Source organism: Mus caroli, chromosome 11 (assembly GCF_900094665.2).
Source record: "Mus caroli chromosome 11, CAROLI_EIJ_v1.1, whole genome shotgun sequence".
Classification (NCBI taxonomy): domain Eukaryota; kingdom Metazoa; phylum Chordata; class Mammalia; order Rodentia; family Muridae; genus Mus; species Mus caroli.
The window spans coordinates 58,426,516-58,445,451 of NC_034580.1; positions in this window are offsets into that span (position 1 = coordinate 58,426,516).

The window sequence follows — 18,936 nt, forward strand, 5'->3', positions numbered from 1 at the left end:
GTCCATTCAGGCCCAATCACTTCCCCACTTAACCTTTCCAAATCACGTCTGCTTCCGGAGTCATCACAGATGGCCTCAGCCCCCATGCCATGTTGTGGGGGGACTGGGTTGCTACCCACTGTGTCAGACAGACACTTGCACTCCTGGGTGTCATTTAATTATATGGCTCCCAGAAGTGCAGCAAGGATGGGTGTCTCATTCCCACTTCTTTGAGTGACTCCAAGACATTTATCTAGTTTTCTACAAGGAGAAAGGAAGCAGACAGTGACAGACACTGGCTTCAGATTCAAGAAGAACTATTTAAATATATCTGACATGTCCTTGGATACATCAATGAGAGCTGATTAGGAACGACACCAGTATCTCTCCAGTGCCAAACCCACGCACGGGTAGCAGCCAGGGGCTGAGCCCTTTCCAGTCTGTGCTTCGCTTGGCTTTCCTACCCACCTCAGAGTCCGTGTTCTCAACTAGCACTCAGGTTCTGATAAACAATGTGTTCCATGTGTCCAAACCCAAAGGGACTGCAAGTGTGACATTTTCTGTAATTGTTTGGAAATGTGCATTTATAAATGATTTCACACATTTGGGTTCAATTAACTTTTTAGGGGGATGAAATTGCGTTAGGAAAAGTGCCATTTCTTTACATTCCATTCTTGCTCCATTTGTCAACCAGAGCACTGATTGGTGCCTTCTTCTCTCCTCCCGAAATCCAATCTCCTTCAGAGACAATTGGGAGGCACTCTGACCCTTGGGTTCTCTGACCAGAAGTGGACTATCACTGACTTCTGTATTGACTCTTCTTTTTTTAACTAGGCCAATAAACCGTTCACGGAATTCCTTTTCCTTGTTCAAAGAAACCCAACAGACGCTGCTCTCATACCCTCATTCCCCTCAGGAATTCGCTTTTATCATAATTAGATTAAAGTTCCTGAGGTTCTATCCAACCAACAGTATATGTTAGCAGGATTCTTAGCAAATACTTTTCCCAAGCCTGTAATTTGGGTCCTAATGCAGCCAGCTCATCCCGGGGATTTATAGCAATGACTACTGTCTGGTTCATCGTCAGGCCTAAAAAGCCTTCTAATGGCTCACAGAGGCCCTAAGTGCTGTTTGCAAAGACCTGAAATTGGGGCTAATGGTATTTTGAACAGGAAGCCATCCTCTGCACTAATCCCACACTGGGTTCATTTTGTCTGCCGAGGTCACGCAGGACCCTGCTCAGAATGGTGTCCAGTTGGGTCACTTTCAGTGAGTTTTACTGGAAAGTGCTTGGCACAGTCTCCTGTGAAGCTGAAAAGAGAGTGGTATCAATTTCTTAATACTTCAAAATAAATTAGCCAAACAGCATCTTCACCTTCCTCTTAACTGTATCTCTTGCTAATGGCTTCATCAGTTTGGTGTAGAGTTTGTAGGAAGCATTTGGATGAGCCAGCGACTCCCTATTCTGTGTTCAGGGTACATGGCTTAGCTCAGAGACTGCACATGCTCACTGAGAGATTTAAACAAGACCCCTTTGTTGCTCAAAACCCCCCAGAGGGGCTGAGGACATGCTTCAGCAGGCAAAGTGCTTGCCATGTAAGCATGAGGACCTGGCTTCAGATCCTCGGAACAACGTGGAGCTGGGCATGGCAGTACACATTGTGACACCCAGTATGCCCGTGGTGTGATCCAAGTTGAAAACACAAGAATCCCGGAAGGTCCTGGGCAAGTTAGCCTGGTGTGCACAGTAGTGAATGACAAAGAGACTCTTGCCTCAAACATATAAAGTTGTCCTCTGACTACTCATATATACCAGGGCACACGCTCAAGCATGCACATGCACAAGCATGGACACACACACACACAGGCCTGCCATAGCAGGACCAAAACAATTGAGTGACCCAGAAAAGTCAATCAAGGAATGTCTCTTGGCATCTACCTATGTTTCTGTGTGTCTCACCCGACGAGCATCCCCACCTGACTCAGTACTGAACACTGTCAATCACCTGTACTCCAGGGCTGACCCCCACAGACCAACAGTGGCTGAGCCAGTTAATTCAAGCAAGGGCCAGTACGTGACCATTTGAAAATATCAGTTAACTAAAAAGGCAACAGGGAGACATGAACATGTTTGGGAAAGGGTGGGCAAGTGCACACAGTGGAAGGCAGATCCGAGTGGCTCTGTTTATGTGACTCAAACTCCTTAAGTATCCTGAGTGTGGTGATCAAGATGGCTGTTCCTGCTTAGCTCATGTGCCTAGATTCTTTCATGTCCCTGATTCTTTCTGAGGAGATTAAAGTTTGAAACTATCTCTAGCCACAAGAAGCCTTTCATTTACTGGCTAGCAGAAAGGTGAGCCACTTTTTGATTGTTATCTGATTTGAAGGGGGCCCTAGTAAACTTAGAAACCAGTGAATTGAGACTCTTGGTGTTTTGCCTAAGGTTTGGCTCAGCATTTGCCTGTGGTGGACACTTTTGGGGCTGAGACCTTCCTTGGCTGATGCTGGGCAGATTTGCTTCTGGAAATTCCACTTATTTCTGAGGTGAAGATGCAGGAAGCACCAACACAGGACACTGAAGTCAGTGGACTCAGGGTGATAATGGAAGTGAAACTTTGGAGCTGGCAGGGTACTTTAATCTAAAGTCAATTATACCTTTCTGGCCTCAACCCTTGGAATGTCCCAGCAGGAGTCACTGGGATATTGAAAATACTAGATCCTTTCTTTCCTCCAGACATCTGGTGGCATCACAGGTAGAGATGTGACTACTGCTGTGACCTTTGATGTATGAGTAGACACAACAAGAGCCACATCCTTACAGAAGCGTAAGATCCAGAGTGTATTATTTAGTTTTTTCATTGCTGTGGCAAACTCCCTGATGGAAACACCCTACCAGAGGTATCTTGACCCAGTCCACCACCGTGGAGAAGGCATGGCAGTAAGAGTGGCTCCTAACCTCCGCCACAGGAGCTTGCTCACAACTGGGCAAATCAGGAAGCAAAGATTCAATTGTAAATGGTGCCCGCTGTAAAGCTCAAGCCCCACCCTACCCCCCACAAATAAAACCTCTCCTGCCAAAGGTTCCACATCCTACCCAAAGTGTCACATCAGGGCACGAGGCGTTCACTACATGAGTCTGATGAGGAATAATTGACTCTCAAAACATAGCACAGTGCAAGATTTACCATTTTGCTATTTTCCTCTGCCTCTGAGGACCACATCTATATTGCCATGGTGCTTGCTCCATCAACCATGGTCCCAGTGTAGCTGCGACGTGGAACTGAATTCATGGTCATGCTGCACTCTCATAAGTAGCATTATAACTATGCATTATAACATATTTTTATTACCATTATAACTGTGTCAGCTTATTTTTACAAATCATCTAGAACTAGAAAGGGAATTTTGTTTGAAAGTGAATGACTGGCCCATTCCTTGGTTTCCAAATATTTTTTATTAATGTTAAAATACGTTTACAGTAAAAAAAAAATTCTTAAAGCGTACTATCTAGGTGAGTTGGCTGAGAAATGATTCAGGCAGCTTTCTATGAGATATGTGGTCCATGTCTCTCATCCAAACATCCCTGTGCCCCCTCTCTCATCCAAACATCCCTGTGCCCCCACGCTCACTTGCGATGCAGGGATGTGGCTGGTCCTCATTGAAGTTCATCCGCTAAAGCTCTGAGGGTGAGGTGGATCTGCTAACTGGCTTAGTCCTTCATGTCAGTGGTCCATCCCTGCAACCTGACTCCGCACATGCCTCTTCTCACAAGCTCCAGTGGAGCGTTCATTTGTAGTGATAAATCTGTACTATTAATATGTTGGTTGTGTTCTATGGCTGTAAAACATCCCGCCATGGGAACAGCGTCACAGAGAGACGTGCTTTATAGATGCTCTTGGTTCTTATCTCGCAAGGCTACTCTTTAGCCGCCCTTGATCAAAAACGAGCAAGGAAGGCAGAGTAGAAAGCTCCTATGAGTTCTTCTCCTCGGAGGTGAAAATCCATGCAGTAGACACTTAAACTAAAGGACTTTCTTTTCTCCACCTTCTTCTTCAGCTACTGTACTCTAAAAACCCCAGTTCTCAGGGGCTGGAGCTGTAGCACAGTGGTAGAACATTTGTGTAGCATGAGCTAGGCTCCAGGTTCAACGCCCAGTACCACATAAATAAATAAATAAATAGATAGATAGATAGATAGATAGATAGATAGATAGATAGATAGATAGATAGATAAATAAGCAAGAAAGACACATAGGCTTAAAAACTCGGTTTTCTTGGTGGCTGACAAGGGTGTATTTCTCAGAGGGGCATGTGAGATGGGAGAGGTGAAAGGTCAGAGGGACCAACAACAGAAAACTCACTCGTGACTAGTGCAGAAATAAATGGTCAAGAGAGGACATCATAGAATGTAAAGTTTGACAGCAAATCCTTTAACCTTAAAATGCCAGAGAAATGGCAAAAAAAAAAAAAAAAAAGAAGAAGAAGAAGAAGACAGTGTTCTCCTTCTTTTGTTTGAAAACTGCAGGTTTCAGCAGGGAGAAGCAGGCTCTGTTTGGCTGGGACAGCAGGAACTGAAGAGACAGTATTCTTCAATGGCAGTATTCATTAATGACCTCCACTGAAGCTCCCCCACCCCCACCCCACTTTCCTCTGCTCTGGTACCACCATTCTTATAAAAACACAATTCTACGTTAACACAGCTATGTCTCTATATACAAATGATTTGTCAAATAAACATGTAATCATTTGTTTCACTTGGAATTAAGTAGAATGTCAGATGTGATTGTCTACATCTTTTTAAAATTTATTTTCTTTATACTTTGTTTTTATTTTAATTATCACACAAAATAAAGTATTTTCTTATGGCATTTTCATCACACTTGGTTTTGGCTGCTGGCCCCAGCCCTGCTTCTCTCTCATCTCTCTCACCTCTCCACCCCTCACTCCTGTGCCTGTACTGGTCTGTCTCACTGCTATGCCTCACCTCTCTGCTTGCACAGGTCTGTCTCGGAGTTCTGCCTCATCTCATGCACATACCAGGCTGTCTCAGTGCTCCGCCTCTAATTTCACATCACACATGTACATTAACCACCCCCACTTCATCCTTAGAGCCTGTAGTGGCTATTCCTGGTTGTCAACTTGACTATATCTGGAATGAACTACAATCCAGAATTGGAAGGCTCACCAGTGACCCTAATCTGGAGGCTGGGAGATAGAAGTTTCTGACCTGGATCTTGGTATGGAGATCTTGAGGCATAGTGGCTATGGATTCCAGAAGATTAAGACAGGGAGATCTCTGAGTTCAAAGTTATCTGGGATTAAAGGTGTGGTGGCACACACCTTTAATCTGGGCTACACCTTCTGCTGGAGACCACATAAAGACATTGGAAAAAGGGAGTCTTTCTCTCCTTCGCCTGTTGTCATGTGGGACTGAGCAAGCCAGTAAGGAACATCTCTCCATGGCCTTGCAGCTCCTGCTTCCTGACCTGCTTGAGCTCCAGTCTTGACTTCCTTGGTGATGAACAGCAATGTGGAAATGTAAGCTGAATAAACCCTTTCCTCCCCAACTTGCTTCTTGGTCATGATGTTTGTGCAGGAATAGAAACCCTGACTAAGACAGAGCCTGATTGTCATTAGACTTTTCTATATCAGTGAATAAAGATATATTCTACTTATGCCTACGCTGTGTGAAATTCCACTCTATGACTACATGACACTTTTTTTTTCTTACTCCCCTGTTGATGGACCTGAAGGTTATTTCTAACTTTTCCTCCTTCACAATGAACATCCTTGTCCATAGGTCTTTCTTGTGTATCTAGAAGTTAAGTCTAAGAATGATACAGATTTTCAATTTTACTAAATGTCATCTGAGTCTCTGGTGGTCGTTATAGTGATTTAAATTAACTAGCAGTAAATAGAAGATTGAAATTATTTCTGTCATGTGTTTCAAAGCCGTTAGTATGATCAATCTTAAAAAATATTGCTGATGACTATTGTTTCAATACTTATTTTCCCTATCACTTGTGAAGTAAAACCTTTTTATCTCCAGATTTATAATTTTTTTCTTTTCCTACTTCTGCTAAAGCTTTATTGATGTGACTTATCCCTGTTGTATATTTCCTTTTCTTTCTTTTTACTTGTATTGCTCAGTTTATTCTGGGCGTGGTTGACTTGACTGAGTCATTTTTCCGTTCATCCGCTGTAACTCTGTTCCTGGCACTTAGGAAACACAGAAAATTTTTAAAATAATTAAACAAAGTTTATCTGTTGGGAGCAGTTTTGGTGCCACTGTGTATTCAAACGCTAAATACCAGCCCCCATAATCTGGTTGCCCCTTGAACAGATCTTCAGGTACACCAAGTGAGGTGTAAACGGTCCTTGTCTTATTCTCTGACTAGTTAAATAAATAGATGTGGCTGACAGCCAATCACTGGGGAGAATAGAGCTAAGTGAGGCTAGGTTACTGGGCTCAGGGTCCTAGGTAGGGACCACAAGGAGAGAAGGAGGAGGAAGAAAGAGGAAGGGGGTCTCCCTTAGACGTGATGGGCCAGGAGCATGTGAATGAATGAAGTATCTGTCGATACTCAAACAGCGAGTACTTGGGGAGTACAGCTGGGAAATGAACAGTCTAGCATATAGAAAAATAGATTAGGGGTAATTTGCCCAATAATTGTGCTAAAGCTGATTTTAAAGAATCCATAGGACTCTGCCTCTATTACTGGGAAGCTGCCTGGTTCATATTAATAACTAATAGAATTATTAAATAACATTTAATATACCATTTATGTTTTACATTTATCAGAATCTTTCTGTATGATTCTGGATAGTTTTACTTCTTCAATGGTCCCTTTTTCCCCCTTATCGTCCACCAACAGTGTTCTCCAAGTTCTGCATTTCAATAATAGAAACACCTCCATTGCAAAATTACGATGACAACACTGTCCTCTGAGAATACCACACAGCTCCTGAAAGCAAGACAGGATCAAAGAACTCAGGGGTGCTGGACAGACAGATGCAGGGCTTCACCAAAATGGTGTCTCAGACCCTCTTCACCCCCCAAACTTAGTATTTCACCTGCAAGGACTGGCTAAATTGCCTTTATAAGAACAGAAAAATAACTGAACTTTCTGAACTCAGGGGAACATGGAAGCTGACTCACTGGCCCAGAGATGGAGGCGATACTCTTCCCAGAGATCATGCCAGACAACAGACAAAACAAACAAACAAACCTGCTTTCCAAGCCCCTCAGGGCAGGAGATCAAGGCAGCAGGTACTCCACAGAGGACTGGGCATTGTCTTGTCAGTATTACAGATCTCAGCAAACTGAGAAATCCAGAGACACAGGAAAGAACAGGCATGGGATGGTTGACAACAGCAACAATCTTCTTAGCACAGAGATACTAGATGAAAGGGACCCCTGTTCTCTTTACTCAAAGAAAGCAGACAGTTGATCATACAGCTAGTAACCAGATTCCTCAGGACCAACCAAAGAGCTACGATCCCTTTCCATTCCTATAGCTCATATGAGTCCAACACAGTCTGGCATCTGACAACAGGAGTAGTCTCCACAGCTGGTACATACCATTCATCTCACTCCATTCTCCTGTCTCAATATAGATGACCCCCTAGTTGATTAGCTGATAAAGGTCAGTCTATAAAGACTGAAGGATGTGTGTGGTTTTCCTAGTGCATATACAAGAACAAGTTATATGATGTACCTGGCGTAATTAAATTCATTCTTATAAGGAGATTAATGAATAAGCCATGTGCTCATTTTAACAAAGATACATAAGAAACATCACTGTATAGAATACAAATAATCAGGAAGCCAAGAACCCAATAACCAAGAGAAATTTTATTGGAAGGGTTCAAGTAGTCTAGATGGAGCAGAAGGAATGGTAAGCGAATTCAAAGACAGGCTATGGAATGAAGTGTGTCAGAGGGGTAAAAACAAACAAAAATGAAGTAACTGTAAGAGCAGTGTGAAAGACAGTCTAGCTGAGCAGTGTATGTATGATAGAAGTCTGCAAAGAAGATGTCTTAGTTAGGGTTTCACTGCTGTGAGCAGACACCATGACCAGGCAACTAACTCTTATAAGGACAACATTGATTTGGGGCTGGCTTACAGGTTCAGAGGTTCAGTCCATTATCATCAAGGTGGGAACATGGCAGCATCTAGGCAGGCATGGTGCAGGAGGAGCTCAGAGTTCTACATCTTCATCTGAAGGCTGCTAGCAGAATACTGACTCCCATGTGGTTAGGAGGAGGGTCTCATTGCCCATTCCCACAGTGACACAGTTCCTCTAACAAGACCATACCATCATGCCTTTGGTTGCTTCTTGCAGCCTGACAGCTTTTTTCTTCAAAGACAATTGGCTGATGGCTTAGGGAGATGGCTCAATGGGTAAAGTCCTTGTCACTCATTCCTGAGAACCTGAGCTTGATCCATCTACGTAAAGAAGCATGCCCTTAGACCCGCAGTGCTGTGGAGGTAGACAGGTGGGTAACTTTGGCTTTCTGGGAAGCCAACCAGACCTTTTTAGAGAGTTCCGGGCCAGTGGGAGACTCTGTCTCACAAAACAAGGTAGGGATGTCTGAGGAACAGTGCCCATCAAGGTGACGATAAATAGTAAACATCACAGAGTTGGCTCAGTGGTTAAGAGCCACTTTTTTAGACAACCAGGGCTCAGTTCCTCGCACCCACATGGCAGCTCACACTAGTCCGTAACTCCTGTTTCAGGGAATTGGACACCCTCTCTGGCTTCCATGGGCACCAGGCTGACAGTGGTGCATAGACACACTTGAAGGCAAAACCCTCATACATATGAAAATAAAAGCTAATGATGAAAAGAATTAGCCAAGTTCCTTTTCCTACAGCCTCTGTGGAAGTCTGCTGCAGGGGCTGCTCACCTCATATGCATAGAGGAGAAGTTGCTTGGACGACCACCAGGCTCGTGAGCTTTTTGCCTTGCATCCAACTTCCTCCTAACAACCTACACTTCTCAGAGCCATTAGCCAGATGAACGGGGGGGGGGGGGGGGGGGAGAGGAGGAGGTGTTAGAGTCACTTACTTTGCACCTAGCTCCTCATATTTAAGGAATTAAACCTTCAACCCCCAAAGCAGAAACATACAAAAGATTGTCTTTTAAGCAACAGTGTGTGCTACCATGGGCTCAGTGCTGTGGGGGCACCCTTGCACAGTTGCTGAATGGAGACTCATCCTGAAGATGTGAGCAGTGTCCCTGCCGTGGTGAGCTCAGGCAGCTATGGGCTGCAGAGGGTCCCATCATCCTGTGGGGCCTGGTGTGGCCTGGAAGTCATTTTTTTCCAGATGTTCCTTCTGTTTCAAAGGCACATTTTGAAGCCTGGGCAAGTGATCAAAAAGACTATTGGATATTGTTCTCTGTGTGTGATAACAATTGGGATATGGAGCTACGACGGGATATGGAGCATGGCTGACTTCTGAAGTCAAGAGTACTTGCACACACACACACACACACACACACCCTGAAATCCTGGAAGCCTATCATGAGAAGTGGTGGGAATTATTAAAAATGCATGCTATCTTGCTAAATATTTAAGAAGAATAAACAAAGACCTGCAAACTGCAAAAGGGCATTTGCCTAGGACAGGTGCCTTAATTATCTAGGTTGTCATCCAATTTAATATGAAAGTGAATCCCAGCTCTCTTGATGGTTTTAGAAGAGACCTGGGGGTGGGGGGAAGGTGAGTTTTGTACTGACACTATCAGACCACTTCAAAAAATTCCCTGGATGTTCTCATCTTCTCTCAAACAGCTGGTCCCTTTTCTAACCAGGTCTGTTGTTGCCTTTGCCTATAATGGGGAAAGACAGGAAGATCAGACCCAACTATTTCAACAATGAAATCCATTTATAGAGTGTGGGAGGTGGGTACATGTACATGACATGGCATACTTGCATGTTAAGGTCAGAGGACCACCTGCATGAGTAGGGTCTCACCATCATGTGTATCCCAGGGATCGAACACAGGCCAATGGGTTTGACAGCAAACCCATCTTGACAGCCAACTCACCAGCCCTAGAAAAAAAAATTAAATCATATTTGCAACCATTTATGTACCCAGAATCTTTCCAATGCTCCCCAAATAGACAGGCACTATACCTTTTTTTAAACTCCAGACACACCCACACCATGCCCTACCAAGGAAACTTACCATTCAGTTACGTGGAGCTCTGGCCTCTCCTGAAATCTTGAATGTGTTTCTATGGCCCCTTTGTGTAAAACACTCAGCACAATTAATTGTTGTGTACAAATGATGTTGCTGTGAAGGAGTAAGGGTGGGGTCGAATCATCAGTGTCTATAGATCACCTGCCTGACCTCTCGGTAGGCCGGGCTGAACTAAGATGGATGTGCACGCGCAGATCATGTTCCAGTTTGGAGGCTGTGAGTGTAGCATTTATGAATATCGGTGGTTTCTCAATTATTTAAGGTCACTACAACTGTGTCCTTGGAATAAATGTCTGTATAATGGGGTTCTCTAATCTGAAGATATTAAATACTGGTGCACCTACCTTATTAAGTAATTTTGTAATACAAACGCTTTAATCGTGTTAAAGGTAACAATAGAACACAGAATAACACAATCTAGCTTTTATTTCCTTGAATGATAGATAAATTTAGTTATGTTTTGCTCATTGACCTGAAACTCTACAATTTAAGGCTACTTCTCCTTTGCCTGAAATAATTGCCATCACAGGTGTACCTGTGTCAGCTTGTAGCTTTTGTTTTATGGCTACACACACACACACACACACACACACGCACACACTAGTAGTCAAGTCTGTGTATGTAATGCATTTCATTAAGCAGTGCAAGGCTCCTCTTCTCTTTGTCTTTTTAAGCTTCTCCTGTTTGAAGCATCTTCCACCTGTTCATCAAAAGTACTTTTCAGTTCCTACTGTGAGAGAGGCTATGCCAACAGACTAAGCACAGAGAGCCTCTGCTCTGTGAAATTTCATCTGCCTGATTTATTATTATTATTATTTATTAGCGACAAATAACAAATGTAACTTGTAACGAAATTTCATAGAATGTTACAAAATGTTAAAGTAGAGGGAGCTAGAGGATAGAGGTATGTAGTACGAGGTGAGATATTAATAAATTTAAATACTTTAATACCAAAGATCCCTGAAGGACACAGGAATGGCAGAGACACAATTATCTGAAATAGAAGTGTTTAAGAAAGAGAAATGGCAGATGCAAAGCCCCTGGGGTGTAGAACTCCTGGTGTGTTTGGAGTCTAGCAAGCAGGTCGATGTACCAGACAAAAGTGAGTCAGAAAGAAAGGGCAAAGGGTGTGGTCAGAAACGCAGTAAGTAGTCGCTTGTGCAGGGTTTTAGAGACGTTGTGAGGGGTATGCCCTGTGGCGTATGTAAAGCAGAGAGACATTATAACAAAGGATGAACCTTGTGACTATCATTTAACAAATTCAGTATAATTACTCAAGCTGAAAATGGACTTTGAAAGAACACACATAAAACCAGAGACATTGAAGGTTGACGCAATGATTTCATTTTAAAATGATATTTAGAAAAGGTGGTGGGGATGGCCTGCAGTCTGGACAGTTTTGAAGAGCCAAGAGCCTCTTTAATCACACTGGGTATCCAGTGGATAAGGTCCTTGTGCCCACCACTCCTCTGCTCTACTGGTGCCCCACTCCGGACAAGAGCAGAGAGCTTGTATGGTATCTTCTTAGGGCCAATACTCATGGGCCAAAGGCAAAGGGCATCCTCTCTATGGATGAGTGCTCTCCTGGTCTCTGAATCTAGAGATGGGCAGTGCTTAAGAAGACAGGTACACTTTGACTTTAGCCCAATGGCGTTTGTTGGGTAAGAAACAGGAGCACACCATGAAGTCATCCTGCTGGTCCGAGCCAGCTATGATTGGCTGAAGAGTCCAGCAGGATGCAAGGAAGTTGTCTCTGGGTGGGGCCTGCAGTAGCATCATCTTCATATGATCATGTGAACTATGGTGGGGAGCCCATGGCTACAAATTTTATTTCTCATTTTCTTTCAGATTTATCATACAATACTGCCTTTTTTTCTTGTGAAGCAGAACATTGGGACCTTCTGTAATAAACAATTCGGCTGCAATGAAAGTTCAAAAGAATATTAAAAGATGCTCTGAGAGTCACTGACTTTGTCTTCTGCCTTTGCTGCTCCTGGGAGTGTCCTTCTATTCCCATCTTCATAAGAGCAGAGTTTGTGTCATGATGCCTTGGTGAATAGCTTAGAAGCCACACTTCTCCAATACTGTTATTGTGGAATAACTTTAGATTCCTAGAAAAGTCAGACAAAGAGCTGAGAGTTCCTATAAACCCCTCACCCACCATCTGCTTTTGGAGATGTCTCACATTGTACACCTTGTGTAGTACATTGTGTGGGTTCTCATTCTATTACTACAACAGAATAACTGAGGTGATTAACATGTAAAGAGAAAAGGTTTGTTCTGGCTTTCACCTTTGGTCCATAGTGGGTTGGTCCCTGTTACTCTGAGCTATGGGTAGGTAGCATACCATGGAGAGAGGACTAGCGGAATAAGCTGTTCACCTGTGACTGGGTGGATGAGAGAGGAAGGGGTCAGGGCCCCAACATCTTTACGGGTATAACCTAAATGACCTGTATTACTCTCAGAGGTTTCCACCACTCACAACAGCACTAAGCTAGGGACAAGTCTGATAGACAGGCCTGTGGTCCAGGACAAAGCTTTGGTGAGTTTCTGGCTGTACCAGTGACAGAGCCACTCAGGTTTTCCTAGTTGGTGTTTCTCTGTCGATCAGTCATTCGGGATGCTCCGCGGCATGAATCATCACAACTTCTAGACTGCAGTGTGTGCCCATTTCTCCCATCTCTCTCTCACCTTTGCCTTCTGTGGTCTGGACAGTCTGAGGGACTCTGATTGGGTATTTTAGACAGTATTGCTCAATAGGGTTTGTTTTCAGTTTTTGTGTTTGTTTTGGTTTTTTGTTTGTTTGTTATTTTGGTTTTGTTTTGTTTTGTTCTGTTTTAGAATCTCTCTTTCCACCTGCAGAGGATAAGTTCTCATCAAGTCACCTCTCAGGAACGGGGGGCCTGACATCTCATCAGTCTCCATCATATGGTGAAGGGCAAGTTTGCTAAGACTTTCCATTAAAACCTTAAGCTTTCTCTCCTTAAGGAGTGCTGCTCTTTGACAGAGTGGAACAGGATCCTAGCTTATGTGGAATCCCCAGTTCCCTTTCCAGCACTGAAAAAAATTTTTTTCCTTTGGGTAACTGAGTCTGGCCACATCAAAGGCAGGCCGGGAGGAGGGTCGCTCTCCTGCATTTTTGTCTAGGAAGCTCTTCTTATTCCTTCAAAGATGTAATGGCATTTGGAAGGGAAAATTAATCTCCTGACCTTTGGGGTTTTTTTCTAAATGCAGTCAAAGTGGGGACTACCTTACCCATGTGCTCCCACTCCATACCCATCAAGAGCCAACATAGTTCCTCCCCAAGACCTTCCCTCTCAGGCTAACGGCACCCGCAATTTCTCCACAGGCCTCCTTAGATGCTCTCCTTCAATAACTCTACCTTGGGATAATTCCCACCTTCCTCCCTTGGGTAAGTAAAAGGTAAATGGGACTAACCGAGCTTCCAGGGACAAAGAGACAAATGTCATCCTTGTGTCTCTCCCGGAGGAAGCGGCAGATGGGATTTTCCTCCTTCTTCCTTACAGGAGCCAAGGCTGTAGCTAACACCGGATAAAGGCTTTTCCTCAAACCAAACTCTATCAGCGAGGGAAGAGCTTCTAAATAATTCACCATCCTCTCCTCAAACGGCCAGACCTGTAGGTGCCAATCAAGGGAGCAGGAGGAGAAGCTGGATCAGAGCCCATGGCCGTGTCCCAGTGACAGTTTCTCAGGAAGGTCCCTAACAGTTGTCATCTCTGAAGGCTTCTGCTACTCACGTCCCTATTGTTGTCTGTAGTCGGGCTGTGAGCTCTGGAGTTTGCTTTGTTTTGTTTCAGCTTTTCAAAAAAACAAAAAACAATGCACAATGCACAATGACTTTTAAGTAGAGCCCGGAATTTAAGAAATGGCACCAAGGGACAGAAAGGGGGGCAGGGAACAATGGACAGTTCTGCTCCTTTCAGCTCCAAGGGTGCCAGTTTTTGTATTTGAACAGACATAAAATACCCTTTGTCATGTCTGCAGGGGGCGTCACCCCCAGAACATGGATGACAGAGTCATTCATGTGGCCAGACTGGATATTTCCCCTCCCCCCACCCTCCCTCTCTTAAAAGAACTCTGTGATCCTTGTGGCAGCATTAGAAACTGTAGATGAGTTAAAATGAGGAAACGTCCATAATTCTGGACAAATGGTGACTATGCTCACTGGAGGCTTTGGGTGGTCTCTTTTATGTCCGTCTACAATAGAACAAACGGCTTTCACCGGAAGGCGACTGCTCTGGATGTTTACAGAAGCTGGACAAATAGGGAACTGCAGGGAAAGAGGAGCCCAGGAATTTACCTGACTTCTCCCTTCAGCATGGCACCCACAACATGTAACTGTCATGGTGCCCAGAAAGGCAGTGTAGAAATGGCAAGAGCAATGTTGGGGTTGAAAGGTCATAGAGGAGCAGAAAAGCCAGCATGTTTCCAATTTCCCCTTTGCTCTCAGTGTAGACTGAGATGGACCCAAGTGTCCCACAAAACATGGTCTGAGATGGATCCTGATATCCTGCAGAATGTGGGGCTGAGATGGACTCTGAACATGCATGACATGGACGAAGACGCTATTGTGTGGCTTTCTTTGTGGTGCTTCAGAGATCAGCAGACTACAGCCAAATTAGACTGCTGTGGTAAGGTAAATACAATTTCACCGAAATCCTACCACTACAATTCATTTATATATTAGCTGAATTGTCTTTGTGCCAAAATGGCGGAGTGGAGAAACTGGTCAAATGAGGAGCTAATGACCGGTAGTGACGTGTCTCTCCTCCTTTGTCTCAGTCTCTTCACTTGGAAGTTGACTTCCAATCCCTAATCCCTCTTGTAGTTTCTCTGAAGTCCAGTGGGAAAAGCTAGGTTAAGACCCCCACCCATTAGGCCCTGTGGGCTCTATTGACAAAAGCCTAGGGAAATGGGATGATGGTCGTGGACAGTGCTTCCCTACCATTTATTCTGCCTCCTCTGCACCCTCATGGTCAATGGATCTCTAATTAGCTCTAAATAAAAGACTTTAGAACTAATGTCACCTTTTAATGTAAGTTTTCTAATGAGATGTGTTTCTTCCAATTTGCCTTTGTTGGGAATTATGGAAAAATTGCATACATTTATTTCTACTGTCCTAATTTGACTTCCTGTGTGTGCATCTGTTTGCCATCTCTTTCACCCAGATTGATGTCATGTTGATCACTTGACTTCAGTTGTTGTCAGAATGACCAGCTCTACACAGGTGTAACATGACAGCAGTGCATGACTGCTTGTTCATCTGTCTTTGACTGAACCCATTAGGGCATCACCACTGCCACTATGTGGGAGGCCTCTGAGAGACACATGCACACAGCTGAGCTAGTGAAGCAGCCAGCACCTCCACTCCATGGGTGGAACAGCGCTTGACTCTTCCATCTGTTGGGTAGATGGCTCTGGAGCAGCTCCTTCCGTACTTCTGAGGGGTTTAAATGACAGGTCATAGCAAGTGTAGCCTCAAGCTGGCACTATCAATGCTCTCTGCCCTACTCTCCAGGCTGCCAGCTCTCTGAGGCACTTCCTGAATCAGCTACTGTATATGAGGTGTTATTCCAAGTTCTGCTTCAGGAGCAAACCACACCTTAAGGTGTCTTTGGTTCCATTTTCATCCTTCTTTTCTTCCTTTTATCAAAATGACTGAGATATTGCCATGCGAGTTCCATTTTTCACAATTACTGGTTTGAAATGTTGTTATGATCACCATTGACATACTATTAAACATGTATAGAATAGTTCTATGTTATTTTTAGTTCTCTTTAAAAAAAATACACGGTACTTAGACTGTTCACTCTGTGAATGACCAATGCATTTTAAAAGTATCATCATCCAGTCGCTTAATTCTGTTCTCTTAACTAGATAAATGAGATGTCATTGCTATCCTTATTATGTTGACAGCAACTATGTAAGCTCTTCCCAAGTGAATACCATTTTCTCTCTCTGCTCCTGCAGGTTGAAAGTGAAAAGTCCCCCACAGGCTCACGCATTAGACCACATAGGTCCCAGTTCATGCTGCTGTTTTGTGAGGTCCTGAAACCTCTGGGGTGTAATTGGCAAACATAAACCACCAGGGGCAGATCTGTGAAGGTCCACTTCTGGCCCAAGCAAGCTCTTGGCTTCCCATCTGCCCCTACAATATGGCCAGCTCAGAACCTTGCCACCATGAACCAAAAACCCACTAGCTCCCACACTGTCCTTGCCATGATAAATGATACCATCTTAGACCATAGGACAAATGAAAACCTTCACCCTTATTCATGTCAGGTAATTTGTCATAGCAACGAGAATACAGCTAATGCAGAAAACTGTCACCAAGAAGTAAGACCACTGCCATGATAACCTGACCATATGAGTCATGGGCTTTTTGTACTGGTTTATGGAAGAAATGTGGAAGAGTTTAGAGCTAGAGAATGGAGAAGTAAAGAGGCCACAGCACATTGTTAAAGAAGCTTTTTGGACCGGACAGGTAAGAACTCTGAAGGGTAACAAGAGAATACTTCTGAGAATAGGAGTGAGTTAGAGAGCCGAGGAAAAGTCTCCAAAGTGCTGGGCCATGAGGTTGTGACCGTTTGTGAGACACATTTATATAGCACCTGCCTCTACCTTTCCCTGTATACACACTGTGTGTATTTGAAGCCCACACTGATGAAGGGCTTCCAGTCTCTTTCTGAACACTGGCCTCTTTTGTACATTAACCTTGATGCTATAATCTTCAGTCCCTACTGTCTTACCATAAAAAGACCATAGCTCTGATGAAAATATAGGTCCTGGAGGTGTGGTGATATGTAAGATAAAGCCAGATGCAAAGGCTTTGTTTAACATGTTACTACACAAAGGCCCTGGTCATGAGGTTTTTTAAGGGACGGGTGGGATTGAAGTAGGACCTAGGATACAGAGAATTCATCTTCCTTCCGGCAAAGAATCTGGCTCACATTATGCTCATAGAGTTAAAACTGAGTGAGGCTAGATTTAAAAGTAACAGAGCAATTTTAAGACACCGTAGCATGCAGGTTGTGGCATGGTCACTGTCCATTTCCTCTGCCAGGTTTCTAGCAGGAATTCAAAGCAAACACTGGAGCAGAAGCACGCAGCATATGTCTAGTTCTGCTGGGAAAGAAGCTTGGGTGCATTTAAAGCAAAGAACAAAATGGCCTCAGACTAAGTGCACCATAGAAGAGCTTTTCACTCTGCACTGGGGCAACGGGATTGGTGACTTAAGAGTAAGACCCTACCCACCAAAAGCTGTGAGCTATAAAACTTAAAATGAACTTTAAAAAACAAAACACGTCCATTTATAAAGAGAGTTCACAAGAACACAAAGCCGCCAGAGTTTCCTCTGTATGCAGAGCTTCATAGAGAAATGTTCTCCTCAGTTGAGCTTCACAGAGGCTCAGTAGCTGTCACAGCCATGGTTCAGAGGGACTATGAAACCTGGCAAATTGGCAGCAGAACTTGGCATCATTCACATAATGTTGGTTCGCAGGAATCAAAAAAGGCAGTTGTTAAGTGGGTCATGGAACTTACACCAAGGTTCCGAAGATGTCATGAGACCAGGAAATGTGTGATGTTGCTGAATCCATAGAAGAGACCAAAATGTACGGTTGTGAGGGTGAAGCCTAAGCTGCAATGAGAATCCAGGAGAGTAGAAATGCCACCAATGTAGTATATCTACTAGGGAGAGCTCCAGGTACCAAACACAGCAAAAGAAAAATCACCATTGCCACAGTGGAGTCACAGAGACAGTGCCATCAAAGTTCACTGGAGCCCAGATAATGCCTCCACAAGCCTTGAACATTAGGCATGGAGTTATGTACAGGCTTTTGTCTTTGTCCTGCTAGGGTTTGGTCTTGCTTTGGTGTGGTTTTTTTCCTTGCTATCCTCCTGCTCCTCCCAAAGGGAAGATTTGCTGTGCGAGATTGCATGTTGGGAGTATGTAATTTGCTGTTTGGTTTTATGGGTTAAGAGTTTGTCTTGGGCATCAGAAGGATCTTCGTACTTTTGAACAGCCTGGAACCTGTCAAGGTTGGATGGAATATGTGTCATGATGTAAGATGGACAGGAGTCTAGGAGACAATGGGTAAAATGCTATGATTTGAATGTGACATGGTTCTATGGGTTCATATGTTTGATCAATTGGTACCCAAGTGGTGGTGCTGTTTGGGAAAGATGTTGGCCCTTATCCATGTAAGAACAGCTGGCAAGGACATTGGCCACTAAGAAGACTGCTCAGTTCCACTTCTGGCCTGAGCCCCTATCTATGCTTTCTGTCTGGCACTGTGATGTGATCACCACAGACTGAGACCACACAGATGGAGACCTCCTCCCCTACTCTAATGGGTTGCAGCATCTGAAGCTATGAGCTGAAATAAATTCCCTCCCATTAAGGAGTTTCTGCCAGCTGGCTTGTCATAGTCACATGACTTGCCTTCCCATGGATTCTCACCTGCCTTCCTGAAGGGCAAGCTTGTGACATCACTGCAGCACAGGTCTTCACCCATCAACTCCCTTTGTTCTTCTCAGAAAATATCTTTGCTCAATGTATGGTTTTGAGTGGAGTCTAGCTGCAAACATAACTGTAAACCAACAAATTTCCAGCGACCTGAAGTATCTCAGTGACAGAAATGACTCAGAAGTGTCTCTGTTGTCACTGAGGGTTCAGGTGTAGTTTATGTCTTTTGTTGTGTCAGGTTGCGTTCCTGAGGCTCCATAT